The sequence below is a fragment of the Schistocerca americana genome, unplaced genomic scaffold, assembly GCF_021461395.2.
Source record: "Schistocerca americana isolate TAMUIC-IGC-003095 unplaced genomic scaffold, iqSchAmer2.1 HiC_scaffold_1599, whole genome shotgun sequence".
Lineage (NCBI taxonomy): Eukaryota > Metazoa > Arthropoda > Insecta > Orthoptera > Acrididae > Schistocerca > Schistocerca americana.
The window spans coordinates 1-10,000 of NW_025725686.1; the positions used below are offsets into that span (position 1 = coordinate 1).

General features: G+C 58.3%; 2 non-coding genes and 1 pseudogene across 2 annotated transcripts; all 3 read left to right on the top strand.

The window, feature by feature from the left end:
• The first annotated feature begins 2,966 nt into the window (after nt 1–2,966).
• On the top strand, nt 2,967–4,878 carry LOC124570175. The gene has a single exon (XR_006971551.1). It is a non-coding gene; the product is annotated as a small subunit ribosomal RNA (ribosomal RNA).
• A 352-nt stretch (nt 4,879–5,230) lies between these two features.
• LOC124570173 lies at nt 5,231–5,384 on the top strand. Its single transcript, XR_006971549.1, has one exon. It is a non-coding gene; the product is annotated as a 5.8S ribosomal RNA (ribosomal RNA).
• Nucleotides 5,385–5,572: 188 nt separating this feature from the next.
• LOC124570176 overlaps nt 5,573–10,000 on the top strand; it is a 7,968-nt pseudogene continuing 3,540 nt past the window's right edge.

The window sequence follows — 10,000 nt, forward strand, 5'->3', positions numbered from 1 at the left end:
CCCTATTGTACCTTAACCTAACCTATATTGTACCTTAACCTAACCTATATTGTACCTTAACCTAACCCTATATTGTACCTTAACCTAATATTGCGCCTTAACCTAACCCATATTGCGCCTTAACCTAACCCATATTGCGCCCTTAACCTAACCCATATTGCGCCTTAACCTAACCCATATTGCGCCTTAACCTAACCCATATTGCGCCTTAACCTAACCCATATTGCGCCTTAACCTAACCCATATTGCGCCTTAACCTAACCCATATTGCGCCTTAACCTAACCCATATTGTACCTTAACCTAACCCATATTGTACCTTAACCTAACCTATATTGTACCTTAACCTAACCCTTATTGTACCTTAACCTAACCTATATTGTACCTTAACCTAACCTATATTGGGCCTTAACCTAACCTATATTGGGCCTTAACCTAACCTATATTGGGCCTTAACCTAACCTATATTGGGCCTTAACGTAACCCACGTTGCGCCTTAACGTAACCCACGTTGCGCCTTAACGTAACCCACGTTGCGCCTTAACGTAACCCACGTTGCGCCTTAACGTAACCCACGTTGCGCCTTAACGTAACCCACGTTGCGCCTTAACGTAACCCACGTTGCGCCTTAACGTAACCCACGTTGCGCCTTAACGTAACCCACGTTGCGCCTTAACCCAACACACGTTGCGCCTTAACCCAACACACGTTGGGCCTTAACCCAACACACGTTGGGCCTTAACCCAACACACGTTGGGCCTTAACCCAACACACGTTGGGCCTTAACCCAACACACGTTGGGCCTTAACCCAACACACGTTGGGCCTTAACCCAACACACGTTGGGCCTTAACCCAACACACGTTGGGCCTTAACCCAACACACGTTGGGCCTTAACCCAACACACGTTGGGCCTTAACCCAACACACGTTGGGCCTTAACCCAACACACGTTGGGCCTTAACCCAACACACGTTGGGCCTTAACCCAACACACGTTGGGCCTTAACCCAACACACGTTGGGCCTTAACCCAACACACGTTGGGCCTTAACCCAACACACGTTGGGCCTTAACCCAACACACGTTGGGCTTAACCCAACACACGTTGGGCCTTAACCCAACACACGTTGGGCCTTAACCCAACACACGTTGGGCCTTAACCCAACACACGTTGGGCCTTAACCCAACACACGTTGTGGCCTTAACCCAACACACGTTGGGCCTTAACCCAACACACGTTGGGCCTTAACCCAACACACGTTGGGCCTTAACCTGCTCTGTAATTGTCATACGACGCGTTAAATTAGTGTGGTGTTGCCTAACTGCAACCCCCGCAATATAGTTTGCTACTCGCACTGCCTGGTCCCCAGAGTATCGCTTCATGTTAAACACCTTGCAGCTATACACTGTAATGCGGATGGCAGCAGGACGTACATGCTCAATGCCCTTCGCAGTTGTTCATTGGCATTTGCATGGCGAAGCACAGCCTACGTTGTGGTACGGCGTGTGTCAACTGTCCGCTGATGTTGTACGTCCAAATCACACACTGTACTGCACATTGGTCCTCATGTACTGAATGATACATCGTGGTACATGTGTGACCGTACCACGACTGCGCCAACAACGGCGAACCATACGGTCCAAATATTGTGCACTCAGCTACGTGTCGTCTCCCTATAAGAGCTGGATTGCAGTATGGTATGCCGTGGATGGCGATCAGCATGAGCCGTCTGTTGATGTAGTGGCGCGTGTTGTCAGACGTAGTCGTCTCTTCTCACACACCGTGATAGCATGGTGCACTGCGTTCCACATCTGCGACATGCGACAGAGGCCGGTTGACAGTCGTTCGCGCAATGGACATCGCATACGTACGGGGGGCCACCTTCCACGTGTTCGCGAAGCGTGCACATGTTGTTGCGTGTATGTGGGCAGACATAGTGTGTCGTGACACCTGACACAGGCATGCAACAATCGTTGAATTTGCAAATGGCGATGGACGTCTACGTTTGCTGGTGACGTTACGCAAATGAACAACTGGTAAACGGTTGTGGTGCGGTTGTTCTCGCTAGAGGTGAATCAGTGATGGCGACGATCGGTTGAGCTACCAACCGGTTGTTTCAGCGATACCCACCATGCCCACGAACGTGAATGGCATGTGGGTGTGAAGCGATACGCGGCGGTGGCTGGGTGGGACCGTCCCCGGCCGGTGAGGGGGGGCCCTCCCGGCGTGCTGGCCGCGCGGTGCGTGGGGCGCACGCGCTACAGCCGCTGGTGGGGGCGGCCAGTGGCAGGGCGCGCCGGCCGACGGAGGCGGCAGGCGGCGCAGCTGCGCGCCGGCGCACCCTGCACGCGGCGCCGTGCGGCCAAAGTAGGTCCTCGCGGGCCCGGTGCGAAGCGCGGTGGACATCTGCAGTGTGCTGGTCCGATTGAGGACTGTGTGCGCTGAGGATGCGCCGCCGCCCGGCGCTCGGCGCCGCGACGCCGTCTGCTGCTCGGTCGCCTCTGCGGTTCTCGCAGGTGGTTTGTATCGCAGCTGTGCGGACGTGTTGGCGCGTGCGCTGTGCTGGGAGAGTTCGCTTCGGCACCCAAGTGGGGCTTTTGTCCTTCTGTGGCGCTGGCGTTGGAGCTGCCGGCCACCGTAGGTGGCGCGTGTTGTCTCCCGCCGGCAATGCCACGACAGCACGCTCCCGGGCCTCTGTCGGCAGCGGCAAGCTCAGTTGGGAGCACGGGTGGTCGCACCTAAAGCGTCTACTCGCCAAACTCCCGGGCGATTGCGCCTCTCTCGAACCCGACCAAGTACTTAGGACGGCGCTGCGCGCCGCCGGGACCTGAGAGGGTTTCGAGGTGTATTGTGCAGGGAGCTCAGCCTCCTCCTGTTTGCAGAATAATTGAGCGGACGCTTGCGTGTTCGCGCGGGCCCCCGGGACACCACTCCCGGGCGGCCGGCTGCTCAGCTCTAGTTGACGCAGCTCCTGGTTGATCCTGCCAGTAGTCATATGCTTGTCTCAAAGATTAAGCCATGCATGTCTCAGTACAAGCCGCATTAAGGTGAAACCGCGAATGGCTCATTAAATCAGTTATGGTTCCTTAGATCGTACCCCACGTTACTTGGATAACTGTGGTAATTCTAGAGCTAATACATGCAAACAGAGTCCCGACCAGAGATGGAAGGGACGCTTTTATTAGATCAAAACCAATCGGTCGGCTCGTCCGGTCCGTTTGCCTTGGTGACTCTGAATAACTTTGGGCTGATCGCACGGTCCTCGTACCGGCGACGCATCTTTCAAATGTCTGCCTTATCAACTGTCGATGGTAGGTTCTGCGCCTACCATGGTTGTAACGGGTAACGGGGAATCAGGGTTCGATTCCGGAGAGGGAGCCTGAGAAACGGCTACCACATCCAAGGAAGGCAGCAGGCGCGCAAATTACCCACTCCCGGCACGGGGAGGTAGTGACGAAAAATAACGATACGGGACTCATCCGAGGCCCAGTAATCGGAATGAGTACACTTTAAATCCTTTAACGAGTATCTATTAGGAGGGCAAGTCTGGTGCCAGCAGCCGCGGTAATTCCAGCTCCAATAGCGTATATTAAAGTTGTTGCGGTTAAAAAGCTCGTAGTTGGATTTGTGTCCCACGCTGTTGGTTCACCGCCCGTCGGTGTTTAACTGGCATGTATCGTGGGACGTCCTGCCGGTGGGGCGAGCTGAAGGCGTGCGACGCGCCCTCGTGCGTGCTCGTGCGTCCCGAGGCGGACCCGTTGCAATCCTACCAGGGTGCTCTTGAGTGAGTGTCTCGGTGGGCCGGCACGTTTACTTTGAACAAATTAGAGTGCTTAAAGCAGGCAAGCCCGCCTGAATACTGTGTGCATGGAATAATGGAATAGGACCTCGGTTCTATTTTGTTGGTTTTCGGAACCCGAGGTAATGATTAATAGGGACAGGCGGGGGCATTCGTATTGCGACGTTAGAGGTGAAATTCTTGGATCGTCGCAAGACGAACAGAAGCGAAAGCATTTGCCAAGTATGTTTTCATTAATCAAGAACGAAAGTTAGAGGTTCGAAGGCGATCAGATACCGCCCTAGTTCTAACCATAAAGATGCCAGCCAGCGATCCGCCGCAGTTCCTCCGATGACTCGGCGGGCAGCCTCGGGAAACCAAAGCTTTTGGGTTCCGGGGGAAGTATGGTTGCAAAGCTGAAACTTAAAGGAATTGACGGAAGGGCACCACCAGGAGTGGAGCCTGCGGCTTAATTTGACTCAACACGGGAAACCTCACCAGGCCCGGACACCGGAAGGATTGACAGATTGATAGCTCTTTCTTGATTCGGTGGGTGGTGGGTGCATGGCCGTTCTTAGTTGGTGGAGCGATTTGTCTGGTTAATTCCGATAACGAACGAGACTCTAGCCTGCTAACTAGTCGCGTGACATCCTTCGTGCTGTCAGCGATTACTTTTCTTCTTAGAGGGACAGGCGGCTTCTAGCCGCACGAGATTGAGCAATAACAGGTCTGTGATGCCCTTAGATGTTCTGGGCCGCCACGCGCGCTACACTGAAGGAATCAGCGTGTCTTCCTAGGCCGAAAGGTCGGGGTAACCCGCTGAACCTCCTTCGTGCTAGGGATTGGGGCTTGCAATTGTTCCCCATGAACGAGGAATTCCCAGTAAGCGCGAGTCATAAGCTCGCGTTGATTACGTCCCTGCCCTTTGTACACACCGCCCGTCGCTACTACCGATTGAATGATTTAGTGAGGTCTTCGGACTGGTACGCGGCATTGACTCTGTCGTTGCCGATGCTACCGGAAAGATGACCAAACTTGATCATTTAGAGGAAGTAAAAGTCGTAACAAGGTTTCCGTAGGTGAACCTGCGGAAGGATCATTACCGACTAGACTGCATGTCTTTCGATGTGCGTGTCGTGTCGCGCAACACGCTACCTGTACGGCTCGCAGTAGCCGTGCGCCGCGTGCGGAACCACGCGTGCGTCTCAAAACTAACGCCAATGTTGTGTGGTACGAGCGCTGAAGCGCTGGAGCGGCTGGCCTGCGGCACCTGGCGCCTGGCGCCGGTTTTGAATGACTTTCGCCCGACTGCCTGTCCGCTCCGGTGTGGAGCCGTACGACGCCCATCGGCCGTGAGGCCGTTGGACACAGAACGCTTGAACAGGGGCCGCCACACGCCTACGTCCCGCCTATGCAACTGTCTTGAAAGAGACAGTGGAAACTCAGAAAAAGATCACCCAGGACGGTGGATCACTCGGCTCGTGGGTCGATGAAGAACGCAGCAAATTGCGCGTCGACATGTGAACTGCAGGACACATGAACATCGACGTTTCGAACGCACATTGCGGTCCATGGATTCCGTTCCCGGGCACGTCTGGCTGAGGGTCGGCTACGTATACTGAAGCGCGCGGCGTTTGCCCCGCTTCGCAGACCTGGGAGCGTCGCGGCCGCCTGTGGGGCCGGCCGCGCCTCCTTAAACGTGCGATGCGCGCCCGTCGCCTGGCGGTTCGCATACCGGTACTTACTCGGTAGCGTGCACAGCCGGCTGGCGGTGTGGCGTGCGACACCTCGTGCAACGACCTCAGAGCAGGCGAGACTACCCGCTGAATTTAAGCATATTACTAAGCGGAGGAAAAGAAACTAACAAGGATTCCCCCAGTAGCGGCGAGCGAACAGGGAAGAGTCCAGCACCGAACCCCGCAGGCTGCCGCCTGTCGTGGCATGTGGTGTTTGGGAGGGTCCACTACCCCGACGCCTCGCGCCGAGCCCAAGTCCAACTTGAATGAGGCCACGGCCCGTTAGAGGGTGCCAGGCCCGTAGCGGCCGGTGCGAGCGTCGGCGGACCTCTCCTTCGAGTCGGGTTGCTTGAGAGTGCAGCTCCAAGTGGGTGGTAAACTCATCTGAGACTAAATATGACCACGAGACCGATAGCGAACAAGTACCGTGAGGGAAAGTTGAAAAGAACTTTGAAGAGAGAGTTCAAAAGTACGTGAAACCGTTCTGGGGTAAACGTGAGAAGTCCGAAAGGTCGAACGGGTGAGATTCACGCCCATCCGGCCACTGGCCTCCGCCCTCGGCAGATGGGGCCGGCCGCCCGCGCGGAGCAATCCGCGGCGGGGTCGTGTCCGGTTGCCTTTCCACTCGCCGCGGGGTGGGGCCGTTCCGGTGTGCGGTGGGCCGCACTTCTCCCCTAGTAGGACGTCGCGACCGCTGGGTGCCGGCCTACGGCCCGGGTGCGCAGCCTGTCCTTCCGCGGGCCTCGGTTCGCGTCTGTTGGGCAGAGCCCCGGTGTCCTGGCTGGCTGCCCGGCGGTATATCTGGAGGAGTCGATTCGCCCCTTTGGGCGCTCGGGCTCCCGGCAAGCGCGCGCGGTTCTTCCCGGATGACGGACCTACCTGGCCCGGCCCCGGACCCGCGCCGCTGTTGGCTCGGGATGCTCTCGGGCGGAATAATCGCTCCCGTCAGCGGCGCTTCAGCTTTGGACAATTTCACGACCCGTCTTGAAACACGGACCAAGGAGTCTAACATGTGCGCGAGTCATTGGGCTGTACGAAACCTAAAGGCGTAATGAAAGTGAAGGTCTCGCCTTGCGCGGGCCGAGGGAGGATGGGGCTTCCCCGCCCTTCACGGGGCGGCGGCCTCCGCACTCCCGGGGCGTCTCGTCCTCATTGCGAGGTGAGGCGCACCTAGAGCGTACACGTTGGGACCCGAAAGATGGTGAACTATGCCTGGCCAGGACGAAGTCAGGGGAAACCCTGATGGAGGTCCGTAGCGATTCTGACGTGCAAATCGATCGTCGGAGCTGGGTATAGGGGCGAAAGACTAATCGAACCATCTAGTAGCTGGTTCCCTCCGAAGTTTCCCTCAGGATAGCTGGTGCTCGTACGAGTCTCATCCGTAAAGCGAATGATTAGAGGCCTTGGGGCCGAAACGACCTCAACCTATTCTCAAACTTTAAATGGGTGAGATCTCCGGCTTGCTTGATATGCTGAAGCCGCGAGCAAACGACTCGGATCGGAGTGCCAAGTGGGCCACTTTTGGTAAGCAGAACTGGCGCTGTGGGATGAACCAAACGCCGAGTTAAGGCGCCCGAATCGACGCTCATGGGAAACCATGAAAGGCGTTGGTTGCTTAAGACAGCAGGACGGTGGCCATGGAAGTCGGAATCCGCTAAGGAGTGTGTAACAACTCACCTGCCGAAGCAACTAGCCCTGAAAATGGATGGCGCTGAAGCGTCGTGCCTATACTCGGCCGTCAGTCTGGCAGTCATGGCCGGTCCTTGCGGCCGGCCGCGAAGCCCTGACGAGTAGGAGGGTCGCGGCGGTGGGCGCAGAAGGGTCTGGGCGTGAGCCTGCCTGGAGCCGCCGTCGGTGCAGATCTTGGTGGTAGTAGCAAATACTCCAGCGAGGCCCTGGAGGGCTGACGCGGAGAAGGGTTTCGTGTGAACAGCCGTTGCACACGAGTCAGTCGATCCTAAGCCCTAGGAGAAATCCGATGTTGATGGGGGCCGTCATAGCATGATGCACTTTGTGCTGGCCCCCGTTGGGCGAAAGGGAATCCGGTTCCTATTCCGGAACCCGGCAGCGGAACCGATACAAGTCGGGCCCCTCTTTTAGAGATGCTCGTCGGGGTAACCCAAAAGGACCCGGAGACGCCGTCGGGAGATCGGGGAAGAGTTTTCTTTTCTGCATGAGCGTTCGAGTTCCCTGGAATCCTCTAGCAGGGAGATAGGGTTTGGAACGCGAAGAGCACCGCAGTTGCGGCGGTGTCCCGATCTTCCCCTCGGACCTTGAAAATCCGGGAGAGGGCCACGTGGAGGTGTCGCGCCGGTTCGTACCCATATCCGCAGCAGGTCTCCAAGGTGAAGAGCCTCTAGTCGATAGAATAATGTAGGTAAGGGAAGTCGGCAAATTGGATCCGTAACTTCGGGATAAGGATTGGCTCTGAGGATCGGGGGCGTGTCGGGCTTGGTCGGGAAGTGGGTCAGCGCTAACGTGCCGGGCCTGGGCGAGGTGAGTGCCGTAGGGGTGCCGGTAAGTGCGGGCGTTTAGCGCGGGCGTGGTCTGCTCTCGCCGTTGGTTGGCCTCGTGCTGGCCGGCGGTGCAGGATGCGCGCGCCTGCGCGGCGTTCGCGCCCCGGTGCTTCAACCTGCGTGCAGGATCCGAGCTCGGTCCCGTGCCTTGGCCTCCCACGGATCTTCCTTGCTGCGAGGCCGCGTCCGCCTTAGCGTGCTCCTCCGGGGGCGCGCGGGTGCGCGGATTCTCTTCGGCCGCCATTCAACGATCAACTCAGAACTGGCACGGACTGGGGGAATCCGACTGTCTAATTAAAACAAAGCATTGCGATGGCCCTAGCGGGTGTTGACGCAATGTGATTTCTGCCCAGTGCTCTGAATGTCAACGTGAAGAAATTCAAGCAAGCGCGGGTAAACGGCGGGAGTAACTATGACTCTCTTAAGGTGGCCAAGTGGCGGTGGTGTGGCTGCATCCGGACTTGGCTTCTCGAAGTGCGGTCTTGATGTAGTCGTGCTGCTGCTGCGAGGTGCCTTCCTTGGGTTATAGTTACAGGGAGAGTGATGCGCAATACATGGGCCTAGCCCTCTTAGCCTCTCCTCTCCTGCAGTCTTCTCCCCTTCTCGTGGGCCCGCTGATTTCGCAGAGTGGAAGACCGCACCAGGGGCTTGGGGGGGGTTACCAGCCCCCCCTCGCACTATCCCTTTTTTTTAGTTGGGGGCAGTAAGCAGAGAATAAGTGGTGGCCCTTCCGCTGAAGGTGCCACCCCAACTCCCCCAGCACCTAGCCGGCCAACCGGCCGTGCCGAAAATCTTGTAACTTTTGCAGCTATGTATACCTGTAGTGAGTGCCACCGCAGCTTTACAACCAAGAACGGTCTCGGGGTCCATCGCCGCCGCCAACATCTTGCGGCCGCCAACGCGGAGATCGTCACGGAGAGGCATCGCGCGAGGTGGACGGAGGAAGAAGTCCTGTCGCTCGCCAAGGCAGAGGCCGAACTGTTCCTCGAGAGGGACGCCCGGTTCTTCTTTGTAAATCAAGAGCTCATCAGGATGTTCCCCGACCGAACGCTTGAGGCAATCAAGTGCCGACGGCGGCAAGCTGCCCACAAGCAGCTTGTCCGCCAATTCATGGAGGCGCTTGAGATCGGTCGGGGGGGAAGAGCCGGCGTCCCGCCGGGGAGCGGCGAGCCCGCTGCCTGACGCGGGCGAGGCCGCTGCGCCGCCCGTCGACGCAGCCGAGGACTTCGCGGCCGACACCACCGGGCCGCCGCCGGAGGGGCCGACTGACGCCGCCATCTGGGAGCATCTGGCGGGGCTACCCGCTTCCGCCCAGCGTTTCTCTGCCCTGGATCGTGTCATCGGTCTGGGGCGGGGCACGCCGCCCGATGTCATCCTGGGCATGCTCCCGGATGCCCTTGCGTCGGTCGGGTCCAGAGGGGAGAGATCGATCACCAGGACACAGCGGCCGCGCCAACCATCGAAGCGGCCGCCTGCCGCGCCGCCGACGCAGAAGCGCAAGCGGCGCCGCTGGGAGTACGCGAGAACGCAGGATGCCTTCCGACGGTCGCGTGCGCGTTGCGTGCGCGGCCTCTTGGATGGCACCCTGCTCCAGCCGCCACCTGCCATCCCTGGTCTGCTGGACTTCTGGGCGGACCTCTTCACCAAGAAGCCCATCTCCACCGCGGGCTTCATTCGTGACCGCCTCCTCCCGCACTCAGAGCCTGTCGCTCTCGAGTGCATATGGGGGCCGGTCACACATGAGGAGGTCGCCGCCGCGTTGCCGCCCAGGGGATCAGCAGCCGGGCCGGACGGCCTTACCCCAGCGGAGTTGCGGCGTCTGCCGCACGAAGTCCTGGTGAAAGTGATGAATCTCTTCCTTCTGGCCCGCGCCCTTCCGGAACGCCTGCTTCGCGCGCGGACGTCCCTTCTCCCGAAAACGGCTGCACCAACATCCCCCGCTGACTTTCGCCCCATTACGGTCTGCTCGGTG